This window comes from Leptidea sinapis, chromosome 17, assembly GCF_905404315.1.
Source record: "Leptidea sinapis chromosome 17, ilLepSina1.1, whole genome shotgun sequence".
NCBI classification, from domain to species: Eukaryota; Metazoa; Arthropoda; class Insecta; order Lepidoptera; family Pieridae; genus Leptidea; species Leptidea sinapis.
Window position 1 is genome coordinate 3792604 of NC_066281.1, and position 15653 is coordinate 3808256.

A 15653-nucleotide genomic window follows, 5' to 3' on the forward strand; every position below is an offset into this window, starting at 1 on the left:
AACTCTACATATTTAAGTTTGGTAAAGGCATCTAAAGAAGAAGAATTGAATAATAGATAATTTTCTTTCGATGTCAAAACTATTTATGGTAAAGTTATTATAATGAAAAATCGTAAACAAAATATAGTAATAGTAGCTGACCCGACAGACGTTGTTCTGTACATAATAAACAAAATACTGTTTTTAAAAATATGTCAAGAATATTTCATAACATCAAGAATAATTTCGTAAAATATGCTCCCTGTTGTTATGATGAAATTGTTTCACAGCAGAACTGCGGCAATAATTCTCCCAAAAGAAAATATGTCCACACAAAATAAAAACTGGAAATAAAAATAATTATTGTTCCCAAATCGATCACACTTATTGAAAGTCAAAAAACTACCACCCATTCCAAAATGAAGGCCTCAGGCCTGAGAAGAATGGGCGCAACAAACTCAGCGGGCTTTTGTTTTTCATCAAACATATGTTTTACAATTAAAGTAACATTTACCACACAAATATTTTTTAATAATTCTTTTGAATAACGTAATACCTTTGTTTTGAACATTATCTGGGATCCTGTTGTAAAAGCATATACATCGCCCCACAAAAGACTTGTTAACTCGACTTAGTCGAGTAGTAGGCATTATAAGCCTATGTCTGTTCCTGGTGTTAACATTATGGTTATGACAGTTTCTGGCAAATTCACTTATGTGCCTATGAACATACAACAATTACATTATCAAGAACATATTGAGAAGCAACAGTCAAGATGTTAATTTCTTTGAATTTTGCTCTCAATGATTCCTTAGAGCCTAGGTTAAAAATAGCGCGAATAGCCCTCTTCTGCAGCACAAATAATGTATTAATATCGGCAGCGCTGCCCATCAGCAATATACCATAGGCCATAATACTCTTGTTCACGATTGTATTATAGTACAAGTACAAACAAACCAATGCATGAAATACAAACACAAGCGTATCAGTTCTAATATGACGTCATGTTTAAGTACCTACTATGTTGTTCTCAAGGCGCCACTTAGATTCCGAGGCTGTGACAGTTTTAGCACCAAGTCTAAGCACACTGAAGTCAAAACTCTTTGTTTACTAAATTTAGTGATTGTACATAAAACAAATATGCTCTAAAGTGTACAGGGTTTTAATATATAATAGTTATTTTTTCAAATACTTAAATATTAACTATTGAATGTTGTTTAAACTTTCTTAATTTACTAAGTCTACTCTGAGTTAAGTTAGGCTCATGAAAATATACCAGAAAGCCTTAGAAAATGTATATGATACTAAATATATTGTGTTGTTGAGCCCTAATCAGAAGAAGTAGCGAGAAACTCATTAACCCTCTTCTAAATCAATATGCACAACTTCCGTATTTTAAAGTTTAATTTATTTTTAATATTGAATAAGTTGAAAAATAAAATTATACAGTAATAACCTAAGATTGCAAACAGTACATGCATCAATCGACAGACACTGTAACTAAATGAAGTGAACATTTCTTAAACTGTAAACTAAACTAAATACAAATAATTGTATATATTATGAAATAATCACGAAATATCTCGGCTTACAACTTAACACATAAACAAAGAAATTATTTTAAAAGATCTAAATACAAATAAAAACAATGTTTTAAAATACAATCAGTTTCAAATAACTATACAGCCATTAAGTTTGAATGATTATCTTACGAATAATATTTAACGTAAGTCCATTCATAAAAACGTGTAGTAAAATAAAACGGAATCTTATCAGGTCCGTAAAACGGCTGTTTAAATCTAGATCTTAGCACATAAAAATTAAGCTTTATTTTTATTTATCTCATATCAAAAACGCGAATCCATATGAATCACTACTCACGAAATTTCCGGTAGACATTAAATGCTTAGATTCCTTTTCTTTAGAAAGATAATTGATTTGGGAGTTTGGTTGTTCAACAATATGGGTTCAAAAGTTAGCTGTGGAAATCCCAGTATCATTCCTGCAATTTTTTCCTTAAAAGTCCAGAGTTGACTGCTGATATCAATCGCTCGTTAGAATTTTTTGATATTTTTATTTCGATGATTTTAATGATTTATAAATTAGTCTTAAGTCTGAAGGTTATAATTAAAGACATTCCATACCGCCATTAATGTGCACAGCAATGCCTAGGAAGAAGCGTTGTAGGCGAAGCGAATATTATATAAACATAATTCCAGTGGGAGGCTCCTTTGCACAGGATGCCGGCTCAATTATGGGTACCACAACGGCACCTATTTCTACCGTGAAGCCGTAATGTGGTTAGCATTATTATGTTTCGATCTAAAGGATGCCATAGCTAGTGAAATTACTGGACAAATGAGGCTTAACATCTTATGTCTCAAGGTGATGAGCGCAGTTATAGTGCCGCTCAGAATTTTAGGGTTTTTTCAATAATTCTGAGCGGCACTGCATTGTAATAGGCAGAGCGTATCAATAACCACACCAGCTGAACGCCCTGCTCGTATTGTCGCTCATCATAAAAAAGTAAACATAATTTTATTTTTTAAAGAATTGTATTGCCCAAGCTATGAAATTAAAATACCAGCTCTGGTGGCAACTATTGCGTAAACTTATATATTATTAATATTTCCATGTGTTTATATTAGTTGTTATATAAAATATATCAATCGCCCTTATCTTTGCAGTCTATGAAAAAAGGTTATCTGCAAAGAAACCAAGTGGTTTCCTACGAATCTAATCGTGTTTGGTAATTCTAAAACGAGTACTTTGGACGTGAATCAATTTTGGTGTAAAAACAATGCTCTTTGTGTTTTTGCTTCAATGAGCAGTAAATACAAGATGGTTTATGGCGGCTATACGACGTAGGTTCAGAAGAAATATTTTATTTATTTTTAGTAGTTACGAATTCGATGCATACAACCAACGACATTCTATACATATATATCATTCGCGGTCTGATAGCGGAACGGCAGAAGTTAGTGTTCTTAAAGTCAATGTAAGTAATATACTATCTACAGATAGAGATAAATTAATACCTTCTACTGTCAGTAATTAGATCTGAAGCTGTCCCAATATACCCGATAAGTCATTCTTATCGCCTTATATTGGGACGCGTGAATTGCAATTTCCATACAAACTTCTATCGCTGGTAAGCTATAAGTCATCCCATTGACAGACAGCGTGTACGGATAAGGTGAGTTACCGTCGATAAGATTATTGGGATAGAAAAGTCAACGATAGTTATGATTTTTATGTCAAGTAAGAGATTGACTGAATATTGGGAACAGCCGTTAGTTGTGTCAACTTTCACAGTCCGAAAAATACCCGAACTGATCAAATGTTGTACATTGCTGCTTATCGACCAAGAATATTTTAAGCAACTGTAGTTAATGCGGCATTCGATTTTATACATCGTGATTTGTCTATATGTTTAGAACGTCATTACATGCAATCCAAGGTAGTATAACATAGTGTCACCTAAAGGATCACTCCAGCGTCTTAAATATCATTAATTACTGGCTGACCCAGCAAACGTTGTATTGTCATATAAAGTAATAAAAAAAAAATAATGTATTGTCATTGATCCTCGATAGATGTACGAAGTTTGAACTAAATCTGGGCGTTTAAATTGGTCAAAATCGCGCCCAAATGAGTCGGTTACAAACAAAAATACATACAGGTGAAGCTAATAAAAAGCATGTAAAAACCAGAACCCGACATAATAATTATTTCATTAACAACGTATGTGTTTACATGCAATCTCTGATTTACTAGTAGTGATGTGCTTATTAACGAATATATCAACCAATCAACCGAAATAATGAAAAAAATTTTCATTATTAGTTCAAAACCTTCAAAGCCTACATGAGCTCGAGATATTCTAAATATTTTCCCTGAATTCGTCTAGTCCCGTTCTCACCGGGAGGGGCGGAGGATCAAGGACACCTCGGAGGACCCCAGAGGCTGAGACGCGACGGTTACGTAACCAAGGCCGCAAACCCACGCTATTATATGTGCTTATGTGTGCATACTACGCTACGTGTGTGTGTGTATATAAGCTACTTACGATATCTTGTTAGGTATTTATACACGTCTAATCAGGTGCCCTTTAATTATTTTTATGACAGTAAGGGACGAGACGAGCAGGACGTTCAGCTGATGGTAATAGATACGCCCTTCACATTACCTTACACAGGATTCTTGAAAAACCGAAAAATTCTGTGCGGCACTACAATACCTTGATAGTTGAGGTGATGAGCGCAATTGTAGTGCCGCTCGGAATTTTTGGGCTTTTCAAGAATCCTAAGCGGCACTGCATTGTAAAAAAAGGTACGAAGTACATTTCCCCATGTTATTCTGTTAATTATTGATACATCTATAAAAAATATTGCTTTAGCGTTTTGAACTAAAAGAATAATCAATACACGAGAATATTTGTAGTATAATTGTACAGTCTCCTGGCGATTTTCGCTTGTATCTTATTGGAATAGGAATTAGTATTGCATAATAGATATTGTATTAAAATCGTGTTCCAGTACACAATAAGTAATTTAACCTGTGTGGGACACAATGTCTAGAACTGGTTACTACAAATAGGTCAAGGATTGCAGAGACGTCGTATTATATGAAGTGTCCCTACGCTGAACCCTAGTCGAGGGGCCGCTAGAGTAGTGATCGAACGTACTTATAATTTGTATGAAGTCACCACTTTTAGGGTTGCCAATATATTTGTTAAGTTCTAGGGTTGCTACTTATAACAATTATCTTGACAAAATTAACGTGTAGGAAATAACATCAACTCTAAATTATGATAATTTGCTTTAAATAACAAAAAAAATATAATAACATAGTTTAATCAAGTGGGACTGTTAAAAGCACGTAAACAAATGGATGAATCTTGAGCGGTAAGCCAAACCACTGCTTAGTTCTCTAAGTTGTGACGGACATTGTTTTACGAGCCAACATGACTTCTTAGTATCTATCTTCATATCTGGATATAGAGAAACAATATACAATTGATAACAGATTAACGTATATACCGACACGTACCTCTTCAATCCGGAACTGACGGTGTTTTATGTGCGTTAAATATCAAATATCTACTGATGATTGAAAATAGTTACATATTAAGTAAGCGCTACGTCTTAATCTTTTCAAACAGGACGTTGATTCTAACTCAATAAATAAAATAATCATTCAAATTAAACCAATTGTGTTTGTTACTACCGAGTATATGTATGTGTAAATTAAAATAAAAGAAAGATAATGTTTGATCTTAAAATTCTAAATCAGGCAAATAGTACTCTATATAATGAAATTGGTCTTTGTTTGAGGCTCTTTCACGCCTAAACCACTGATCGTATCGACATGAAACTACCACCGTTCGATGCGAAATTTATCCTAGATGCTTTATGGCTACTTATTTTTTATTTGTAATGAGACGAATATTCAAGGTGTTTTTAGACAAGTTTTTTGGTGAAAATATAGCATTTCGAGTTATGAACACTATTTAATCCTTTTACACATATCCTTAAGTCTTATTTGTAGGTTGCTAATGCTTGCTGTTGGTTATAGTTAAAGCTCCAGAGCCTTTTTGAACTACCACTTTTCCTTGCAGTTAAACAAGTTTTTTGGGATTACATGACGCATTTTTTTAGTAAAACTCTCAGAAAAGTTATTCTTATAGCTTGTCCTTTTTTATGTAGGTATATTTAGTCAGATTAGTAATGAATAACGAGCATTGTAAGCATATAAACTGTTTTCCACCCAAGAATTTTGAAAATATTGGCTTTGTTACATAGATGGCGGCCGGAAGCCGTGAACTCAAATCGCTCAAGGTCGCTGGCATTTAGTGTCGCCTTAAAAACCGCAGTTTGATTTGCAAAACTTACCGATGTCATATTTTGATTGCTACAGTTTTAGGTAGCAGAATTTCCTCAGTTAAGTTTAGGCTGGCAACGCTCCCCTAATTTCTCTGGTTTTGAGAGAAAATGTGGGTGGCGGTGATCACTTAACACCAGGTGACCCGTGCGCTCGTTTGTCCTCATTTTCCATAAAAAAAAAGTTAAGCTGCGTCCGCTGCGCCGTGTTTTCGTGTTTGTTAACACAAAAACATGTTTTATAAACAGATTAGGGGCGTGGCTTAACAGTTTTGTTAAATAAAACATCTTAACATGTTTACCGCAAGTAATGGATAACATCACCCGCGTTCGCCTGTGGGGAGGGAAATTAACGCATAATTTGTTAGTGTTCACTGAATGAAGACGTACCTATCATTCGTAGCTAGTGATCATAATTCTATTTGTTTTGTTTATGATAGAGTGGAATAAAGAAAATACTTTGTTTTTTATACAACCTATAACAGAAAGATTGGTTCTTTGGGATGTTACAAAAACCTGGATTTTCTTCGTCGGAAATCATTTTTGAAATGAAACAAAAACAGGTGTAGCAGTACTAAGGCCAAAAAGGACATATCATCATCAGCCGGAAGACTTCCACTGCTAGACAAAGGCATCCCCCAAAGATTTCCACGACGATCGGCCTGCGCTGCCCTCCTCCAACGTATTCCGACGATCTTGACCAGATCGTCAGTCCATCTTGTGGGGGGTCTTTGTATATATATATATATATATATATATATATATATATATATATATATATATAAACGTGAATGATGAATATAATAGCTTAACCAATGATGCAAGTGACGAGCTAAAATGCTTACATAAAGGAAAATAGTTCAGTATATATTCAATCATATATATTCATTTGCGGTTTGCAATAAATGCGCATGAACTTTAGGAGTACGTGACCTTAATAGTACATTATATTATATCTAATATATAATATTCTCGTGTCATGGTGTTAAACATTGAACTCCTCCGAAACGGCTTGACCGATTCTCATGAAGTGTTGAGTGCATATTGGGTAGATCTGCGAATCGGACAACATCTATTTTTCATCCCCCTAAATGTTAAGGGTGGTCCACACGAATTTTTTTGTTTTTAAATTTTGACATTTTTTTTTAAATTTGATTTGATTATGAGTCAGCATTAAATAATACATACAACTTCAAATTTTCACCAATCTACGATGAACAGTTACTTTTGTATCGCGATTTTAATATCGGCAATACAACGTTTGCTGGGTCCGCTAGTATTTATATATAATACATTTATTGCAAACTTAGTATGGTCTAGGATCATTTACGGCAGTTCCCAATATACTATCTACAGATAGAGATAAATTATTACCTTCTACTGTCAGTAATTAGCTGTCAATAATCTGAAGGTGTCCCAATATTCCCGATAAGTCATTCTTATCGCCTTATATTGGGACGCGTGAATTGCAATTTCCATACAAACTTTATATCGCTGATAAGCTATACGTTACGATTTTTATCTCAAGTAAGAAATAGACTGAGTATTGGGAACGGCCGTTAATCGTCTAGATAGACTATGACAGCTGTGGAAAAGTCGAAAAAATAATTAAGAACTAATCTCTATATTGAGAAATTCACGCACACTGATACAAAGATTTATACAAATCGCGAGTGTAAGACGTAGCTTGTCACGCACACTAAACTTATATTCCTGGCCTGTATTTTTCGGTTTTCTAACAGCAAGAGACCATCTAGACGTATAAATTGTCTTAGATTATGGTAAATTACAGGTGTACTCTTGCAGTTAGGTACAGCATATGAAACCCTAATTTGCCATTTGAACTGTCTTAATGAATTATGTAAAGTATTTAAGAAAATGCACGCAATAAAGATGGTGATTTATTAGCAATAAACCTAGAAGCTTGCTTAACTTGTATTTAATAATAGCCTTGGAAATTATGAATGATGTCGTAACGATACGATTTTTGCTTCCTAAAATCGATATTCGATATATCGTGGCATTAGACGTGTCGAATCCTACTCTTAGTTACATCGTATTCAGTATCGAAACGATGATTGAACGAACGAAACTTTTTCGATATCATTGGTCCTAACCCTACTCTTAGTTGAAAATGTCAGAGACGAATATTCGAATTCGACAAACAATCAAACGTCATTTTTACGATAATCTCAACGACACGTTATAAGCTGTCGTTGCTATTATCGTTAGAAGTTGTATAAATATATTTGCCATACAATATACATACTTAATAAATAAAATTAAAATAATTATTTGTGATTTACTATTCAACAGGATTTATTTACTACCAAGTAATATAAGTCATTTTGTTGATCGTTAAAGTAATGCAAATGGCGGCCTGAGAAATAGGAAGTCAACGAGAAGGGTTGAGTTACATTTTTTTACATTTTATTATCCGTTAAGTTTTGTATTATTTATTCAATTCTAAATGGTAATATTATATTCATTACATAATTTTTAAATATTTACATTTTGTGTAAATGATGCAAATTAGTGGTGCAGAGTTTGGTATGGTCCTAAGCGCCTAAGGTATGTTTTGACTTTTGACACTTAGCGGCGACATAGCACAGATTATACATAGTTAGCGCATAATTCATTCACTCTAACATCGTAAAAAATCAAAATATTAGTCTATGGTTACGATGTTGTAAACGATATGGAATACGAACATTTGTTAGAGTAGGGTAGGTGCGATATATTCGGGTTATCGTATCGTTCCTAATATATCGTTGTAGATTTTGCGAGTGGGTCTACCAGTCCCAGAACATTATTTTTACTTTTTAAACTTTTATCATCGCGGAACTGTAACATTGTAATATCGGCATCATATTAATAAAATATATATCATGAGTACCCGTCATAATAATAACAATTATATTTACTATTCTTTTTCATTCAACATTTTTCATTTCAACGCATGTGGCGTTATATTTTCAATAGATCTTCTTTTTGACTTGTTGGCTACGCGCGTTGAGCGTTTGGGCCAATTTTTATTGCCAAAACTTATTAACCGTGGAAAAAAAAAGTTATACGAATAGCTCTTAAACTCATATTTTTTTTTGTGGCTGTATACGCATGTGCAGTGCCAGAAAGATTAGCAGCTCTAGTAATCTATGGTTCTCTAGTGATGATGTTATCAGTGATGGTGCTATGATGCATGCGCATTGCGTAGCTTCTCTGTAGCCTCCAATCAAATAGCAAATACCTTTGTAACTTGCGATAAACCACAACACAAAGGAAGGAAGGATGTTAATATTACGTCATAAGAGGCAGGACTGCCCAAGTAAACATTGAAATTTAGTTTATTATGAAACCTTCTTTGAGATTTGACATAAGTTTGAAATAGTTATAACAATATGGCGACGAAGTGTTATCCGGCTAAGTTTGAAAGCGAGCATTTGCTTAAATCGTAGTGGATTTCGGCTATCACCGTTTTAACAAGATTAAAGCCGCCATCTGTCAATCACTGCACGTTTCATACAATCGCTTTTTCGAGTTTTTTGAAGTGAAATCTTCTTTGTCGGCGTTGAGCACTATTCTTAGGATGGGTATAAAATGTTAAACTCGCGTAAGGACACGTGACCTGATCGAAAATTCGAAAGTCGCTGAAATAATGGATGAAAGTTGATTTTTCGGAGAGAAAAACTTCTTAATGTAAAATAATAATTGTTCTGAAGTGTTAAATTTTTTATGTGATATAAATTGTCATTTTTGTGTACCTACGATAGCGCAATTAATGGATATTGTATTTAACCACATAAATGCTAGTAATTTTATACTGATAAATAAAACAATTCGTGTGAAATTATTCCCTAATCATTCCAAAATATTCAAAAATGAACAACGTTAATGTTCAAGTTTTCACTTCTGCCGGCACTCCCGGAGTACAACCCGCTTCAGTAACAGATAATACATACAATCTTGAAACCGTTTTATAAATATTTTATTGCATCAAGTACATAGTATGTCATTTTAACAATAATAAAGAGAGCTGTTCGTGCTATATATCAGCTTGGTTATAGACAGTCTGTCAAAGAAAAATTTAAATAAATAAAAATTATGGCTGTTCATTGTCAGTACATTTATGAAAATTTAATATACGTTCACAAAAATCGTCACTTTTTTGCTCTTTAGTAATTTTCATTATTATTACACTAGAAATAAGGGATTGCTTATAACTAATTCTAGTAGCCTTCATAAGATACATAATAGCTTTAAGGGTAAATGTATACACTTCTATAATAAAGTCCCAGCCACTGTTCAGGCATTATCTATAAATAAATTTGAATGTTTTATAAAAAAATAGCTCTGTCGTAAATCCTATTACTCCACTGCTAATTATCTAAATGATCGGACAGCCTGGGACTAGATTGTGATTATTTTATTGCGATAGAAATGACTGTACAATTTTGTATATTTTTATTGAAAAGAGTGCAAAAAAAGAATGCTGGGAGAGTTTCTTGCGCCGTTTCTTCTCTCTCAGAGCGCCATTTGTTTCCGAAGCGGTAGTAGTATCTAGTAGTTATTACAAATGACATCAAAAATAATTCTAAAGGAATCAATTTTGAGAAAATAAATGCCTTTTATGCCTTTTAATATTCTATTTACATATCTATTATAGAAAAAAAATAGCCTTGGTATATGCCTTTTTGTTGTCTTAAAGCGTGACCGTGAAAATAATGAACTAAATCTTATGTTAAACAGCCGAAAGAATTCTAAATTCTTTAATTAGACTTAGCAGGTTATCAACTGTAAAGTAGATCCTGTAGATCAAGCCACAACCTGAGAGTTGAACAAAGCATACAAGATTTTATGACCGTTCGAGTGACGGTTAACTCAGTTGGTTAGAGCACTGGCACCGCGTCCTTCATAAAACTTTGTGTATTAATCCTAGAAGTGAGTTGAAGTGGGTTATCACTTTAAAATCATAACAAATTGATTATATGTACATAAAATATTTCTTCAAAAAATATTATTTCTACAATTCGAACTACATGTTGTACTTATGCTTTCGATGCCAAAAAAAGTTTACATTAATTTTGTCTGATTATTTTATTGTACACGCTTTATTCAAGAACGGCTTAACTGGTTTTTATAGCGGACAAGCATTATTTCAATCCGAAAAATAACCTGAGTTACTCCCAAGTCGCGCCTACAAAAGCTTTACTACAATTACCAGTGGGAGGGTCCTTTGCACATGATGCTGGCTAGATTATGGGTACAACAACGGCGCCTATATCTGCCGTGAAGCAGTTATGTGTAAAGATTATTGTGTTTCGGTCTGAAGGGCGCCGTAGGTAGTGAAATTTGTGAGTAAATGAGATTAAATATCTTAAGTCTCAAGGTGACGAACAGTTGTAGTGCCGCTCTGGATTTTTGGGTTTTTCAAAAATTCTAAGCGGTACAGCATTGTAATGGCCATGGCGTATCAATTACCATCAGCTAAAAGTCCTGCTCATCTCGTATTATAAAATTAAAATAATAACTTCGTTATTAGTGTTACTATAAATTACAAAATGGCGTACCTTTCGTTTCCTCATCAAAACGTTTTACATAAACAATAATATCAATAAATCACAAACAATTGTTTGAGACGCCGACTTTCTTAGTATCCAAGCGTTTTGTTAACTTATATAAACAATACGTTGAACAGACGAAGTAGGTCATTTCTACGATCGTGTTTCACAGACGGAGCGGTGCGTGTACGCAATGCACAGAGCCTGCAACTTTCTAATCGCTTTGTGTGTCGCCGCGCTACAGAACTGCACTAGAAAGTTTTGTTAGCTTTATGTGTTGCACGTTACAAGGTGTACAACTAACTATTGTGTGTATCAGGCCTTATTTAGCGAACATTGTAGTTAACTTTGGGTGAAAACTATATTCAAATTCAAAAAACTATCACTCATTCGATAAAGTATGCCTCAGAACTCAGAAAACGCTCAGCTGATGGCAAGAAACTCAGCGGGCTTCTTATCTTTTAATAAAATATAGTTACAATGTAATATCGTAAATAAAATGTATTATTTAATAGCCTGAGGGCGGTCGCTGCATTCCCAATCTGTGTAAGAATTAATAAGTTATTTATGTTGTAGTTGAATTTCGAAATGCATTTCTTTTGAACATTTTCTGGGATCTTGTTTACAACAAGCATATAAGTACATCACCCCACAAAAGACTTAACCCCTTATTCATAATAGTCTGCTAACTTAAAGCATTGCTAATTCTCACTCTGTCTTCTTCTATTGACCTAAGTTAAAATGAAAAAAAAAAACACTCCTGTGCGGCTGTTTAAAGTTAGCGGACTATTATGAATAAGGGGGTTACTAACTCTACTTAGCCAAGTAGTAGGCATTATACGTTTACTAGAATTCTGTCAACTAGAAGACGTTTATTCTTCAGACGACGTAAATGTGTTTTGCTATTTCGCAGCATATGCTCGTGGTCTATATCTGACTCTCCTGCCCTGCCATGCAAAAACTGAACTGTGCAGTGCTGCGTCCTAGCATACGCCTCCTCTAATTGTTGTTCGTTTTGAAAGGCACCGCAGCTAGTGAAATTACCGGACCAATAAGACATCATCTCATCAGTAAAGTGCGGAATTGTAATGCCGTTTAGAGTTTTGGATTGGAACGGAGAGGAGAATACAGGAGAGGGTCGTACGAACTAAGGACGATAACAGGCACGATATGATTTAGGATAGCTAGACAGAAAAGGGTGGAAGAGGTTGGAAGAGGCCTTTGTCAATAGACAAACAGATAATGATAGATATTTAATTATGTTATTATTATTTCATTAAAGCCTTATATTGTTATTTTTTTTTAAAGAAGAATTATAAATCACTTTTTGAATTGCACCACTGGGAGGTTCCTTTGCAAAGGATGCCGGCTAGATTATGGGTACCAGAACGGTATCTTTTTCGGCCGTGAAGTAGTAATTGTGTTTCGGTCTGAAGGGCGCCGTAGCAAGTGAAATTACTGGGCAAATGGGACTTAACATCCTATGTCTCAAGGTGACGAGCGCAGTGCCATTCAAAATTTTTGGGGTTTCTCAAGAATTCTGAGTTGCACTGCATTATAATGGACAGGGCGTATCAATTACCATCAGCTGAACGTCCTGCTCGTCTTGTTTCATTTTCATAAAAAAAACATGGTCGAGGATAGCTAAAGATAGAAAAGGGTGGAAGAAGTTGGAAGAAGCCTTTGTCAATAGACAAACAGATAGTGATATTTATTTAGTTAAGTTATTGTTATTTGATTAAAGCCTTATATTGTTATTTTTTTTAAAGAAGAATTATAAATCGCTTTTTGAATTGCACCAGTGGGAGGTTCCTTTGCAAAGGATGCCGGCTAGATTATGGGTACCAGAACGGTATCTTTTTCGGCCGTGAAGTAGTAATTGTGTTTCGATCTGAAGGGCGCCGTTAGTAATGAATTTACTGGTCAAATGAGACTGAATATCTTATGTCTCAATATGACCAGCGCAGTTGTAGTGCCACTCAGAACTTTTTGGGTACCCCAAGAATTGAGGCACTGCGCATTACAGACAGGGCGTATCAATTACCATCTGCTGAACGTCCTGATCGTATTATAAAAAACTAATTCTACCACAGATACGAAAAGTATATACCTATATGGAGATAAAATCTTAAGTTTTAAATAGGTTGGGCATGTCAATTACTAACAGGTGAACGTTTCTCGTCTCATTTCTCATAAAATAAATGCAAATTTCATTTCATTTATAGTTTCAAATCAGCATAAATCTGTCGTATGACAAAGAATCGGCCACGGCATTCGAAGTACATCTAAAACGTAAACGTAACGTATAGATGCATCAAACACGTTGAAAATTTAGAAAACTGGTCGTTGCTATGTCGATGAGTGCGTGTCGCCACAAGTTGCGTAACATGAACAATTTGAACGCAGCTCTGCTTCTGTTTATTCTCGTGTAGTTATTCAGTCCCCTCGGACTGAGTTTAGGAGGTCGATTCATATAACATAATCAGCTTTTGACATCAATAATGCATGCATATTGCTCATTCAATCTTAATTATTGCAGTTGCATCTAGCGATATTAAATGTTAATAATTTTGGCAGTGATTGTAGATAAAATAGTGGGAGGCTCGTTTGTACAGGAAGCCGGCTAGATTATGGGTGCCACAACGGCGACTATTTCTGCCGTGAAGTAGTAATGTGTAAGCAATAGTGTTTTTCCATCGGAAGGGCGCCGCAGCTAGTGAAATTACTGGGCAAAGGAGCGACGTGACGAGAGACAAATTTCGGGGTTTCTCAAGAATCCTGAGCGGCACTGCATTGCCATTACAATATATTACATTCGCCCTGCCCATTGGCAGGGCGTATCAAATACCATCAGCTGAACGTCCTACTCATCTCCTCCCTTACTTTCATAAAAAAAAGTTTAAGAGCGTTTTTTCTTCCAACTATACAAAATCAATATTTAAACGGGCTGATAAGTTAGACTTTTACTAGATGGTGTATTTTGATCCAAAAGTCCTTATGATAATAATAAAATCATTATTCAAATCCGACTGGAAATAAAATTATTAGCTAGATCAAACAAACGAACAGAACAACTCTATAGGATCACAAAATAAATAAATTTTTTATTCACTTTGAACATTCGAAGCCCAGCTCACACCGGAACATATTATGAAATACTATCTTGTTTTTCTATGAACTGCGTTCTACAACAAAAATCGGTTTTCGACACAAATACTTATTCTGGCCATAAATACAGCTACAATTAAAAATAAACAAAATATTTCATTTCAAGTTGGAATCTGTTATCCTTATATTTTCTTATTTCTATTCTCTTTATTGTTCATTCACTTTTCTCATTTTGTCGCCAATGCATTGTATAATAATTTGCAAAATTAAAATCTTGAGTGTTAATTCCGCTAATTTTTTATCTTTTTTTCTTCAATTCAAACAATTCGTCACGTGTTTCGCCTCTACACGCGGCATCCTCTGGAGATGTTGTCCAAACTCTGGCACGAAAGGGACCGATATTGGTTGTTCATTCAACAATGTAAACATGTTATTTTTGTGTTTTTCTCGTCAATAATGGTGACCGAAAATAACGGCGGAATTAACACTCAAGAAACCTCAAAACATTTGGAGAACACACAATAGTTAAAAACAGCTTAAGACGAAGAGTAAGCAGAAAACACGCATTAAAGGTGTTTTTAGACAAGTTTTATGGTGAAAATATAGCATTTCGAGTTATGAACACTACTTAATCCTTTTACATATATCCTTAAGTCTTATTTGTAGGTTGCTTATGCTTGCTGTTGGTTATATTTAACACTCCAGAGCCTTTTTGAACTACCACTTTTCCTTGCAGTTAAACAAGTTTTTTGGCATGGCATGACGCATGTTTTTAGTACAACTCTCAGAAAAGTTATTCTTATTGATTGTACTTTTTTGTGTAGGTATTTTTATTCAGATTAGTAATGAATAACGAGGATTGTAAGCATATAAACTGTTTTCCACGCAAGAATTTTGAAAATATTGGCTTTGTTACATAAATGGCGGCCGGAAGCCGTGAACTCAAATCGCTCAAGGTCGCTGTCATTTAGTGACGTCTTAAGATATCATGAGGTTCTGCTTATAACTTAGGATAATTTATGAGGCTTTGAATTGCCTAGTTCTCATATACCTACACTTGAACTTGTGTTGTCACACTACGTCTCATAATGAAACCACAGTCTTTAAGTAGTTATTGTAATAGAAA

General features: G+C 34.5%; 1 protein-coding gene across 2 annotated transcripts in view; it reads left to right on the top strand.

Annotated features, from left to right (window-relative positions):
* The window catches only part of LOC126969247 (zinc finger protein chinmo-like), a 95321-nt gene that overhangs the window by 25353 nt on the left and 54315 nt on the right, over positions 1-15653 (top strand). The gene's annotated exons all lie outside the window — the stretch shown is intronic.